The 1848-nt window shown below is 35.8% G+C and overlaps 1 long non-coding RNA gene across 1 annotated transcript; it reads right to left on the bottom strand.

The window, feature by feature from the left end:
- Nucleotides 1-229: 229 nt before the first annotated feature.
- On the bottom strand, nucleotides 230-836 carry LOC143116763 (uncharacterized). The gene is made up of 3 exons (XR_012985921.1): nucleotides 780-836; nucleotides 468-509; nucleotides 230-304 (listed from the first exon to the last, which is right to left on the bottom strand). It is a non-coding gene; the product is annotated as an uncharacterized LOC143116763 (long non-coding RNA).
- Nucleotides 837-1848: the final 1012 nt, after the last annotated feature.

Raw genomic sequence — 1848 nt, 5'->3', positions numbered from 1 at the left:
TCAGAAAGCTTGCTGGGTACACATTAACTCTTATAATACAGAGGAGATCCCACCAATCCCACAATACACTTCAATCAGATCAGCCAATGGTAAGCTGAATTACAGCCACTGTCAAGTTGTTTACCCAATCATATTCTGCGTTCTAACTTGTGCTGGGACAGCAAAGGGCACTGTAAAAAAGCTGAATGATTACCTTGAGCTTTACGACAGGGTACTTGTATGGAGCGATGTTGAAAATCTGTGCTGCATACGTGTCATTGGAAAACACAGGTGCCTCGGCTGCATCCCCAATATGAACCAAGAGCTATAGGAAAGAAAGAATGAAAGAAAGAAAGAATGAAAGAAAGAAAGAAAGAAAGAAAGAATGAAAGAAAGAATGAAAGGAAGGAAGAAAGAAAATACTATTTAATTTATCTACCCTGATGAAATGAGGAATAAAATAGATTGGTTTGTAAGCAAATGTTTACCGTGCTGTCTGCTGTCTTCTGGCTGTCATCTTGCTGAGAAGCCTGGATTGTTAGTAATGAAAAATACACAGATGAAATATGCATATCAATCACAATCAATCAATTCTTGAATTTCCCCTGGGGATCAATAAAGTATCTATCTATCTATCTATCTATCTATCTATCTATCTATCTATCTATCTATCTATCTATCTATCTATCAATTATTCAGTAAGATAAAATTCCAAATATAATCTTGTTAGTTAATTCATTATTGCCTTATGAAATCAATCAGTCCATTGGACAGCAAATGACTATGATTGACACAGTTACCTTTATACCCAGTAATACTGAGCCGACTTCCTCTCTGTCAAGCCACTGCACCACAGCAATAACTCCAGTGTTAAAGTCAATAAGAAAGTTGCTCTGATACTTGCTTGGAGACACTGTTGTTGAAGGCAACACACAACACTTTATTTGTTTTGTTTTTTTTCCTGTTTACAATACTAAGAAGTAGATTGTTCACCCTTTTCCACTGCTAGGCAGTGAGTGTGTGATGAAGAGAAGATGTGTTTGATATATGGTTCCTGTTAATATATATCAACATTCGTATGTGCAATATTGATATTGAGAGTTTAGGTCCTACAAATCAATACATGTGTGATACAGTACCTAATGAAATGCTAACATCAACATGTGTGTAATAGTACATAATGAAATGCTAACATCAACACGTGTGTAATGAAATGCTAACATCAACATGTGTGTAATACTACTGAAATGCTAACATCAACATGTGTGTACCTAATAAAATTTCAGTGAGCTACAGTACCTGATGATATACTGTAGACTAAGGTTTCGTTGATGCCTCTGTCACCATCCAAAGCCTTTATTGCCTCTGGGTGCACACTAGGGACTGACCCCATCTGGGCACGCAGAGAGAATATTCAGCGTCAAATCATCATCAACAACATTAGCATCTATGTATGTTGAAATCTTTACATGACATTATGTATCTCAGGTATGTGGCTTATAGATTTTAGATGGCATTTAGATGACACTTTTAGTGAAAATATACTGGATAAGGTAAAGCATATACTGTATTTGTCATTGTGTCTTTGACTATTGCCTATCTTTATTGACCCTCTACTCATGAAATCAGATGCCAAATCAAAACATCAAATGTGTGACATGTGGCATGCAATGTTGATTATGTTGATGATGATTAAAATCTATGTATTCGCTTGGGACAAAAGTGTCTGCTGAGAACTGTTAACATAAACACCAACATACAGAGAAATGGAAATCTATGCTTGTACATTTAAACTGCTTCAGACTGTATTCATTCTGTGCTTGTATATTTATACAGAGTATATTCATTACTACTTGTATGCAGAGTAAG

This window comes from Alosa pseudoharengus, unplaced genomic scaffold, assembly GCF_046254945.1.
Source record: "Alosa pseudoharengus isolate Yale_2024_CS ecotype anadromous, Long Island Sound unplaced genomic scaffold, YU_APseudo_1.1 YU_APseudo_1.1_scf_1, whole genome shotgun sequence".
Taxonomy (NCBI): domain Eukaryota; kingdom Metazoa; phylum Chordata; class Actinopteri; order Clupeiformes; family Clupeidae; genus Alosa; species Alosa pseudoharengus.
This window is presented reverse-complemented; position numbering and strand designations above follow the sequence as displayed.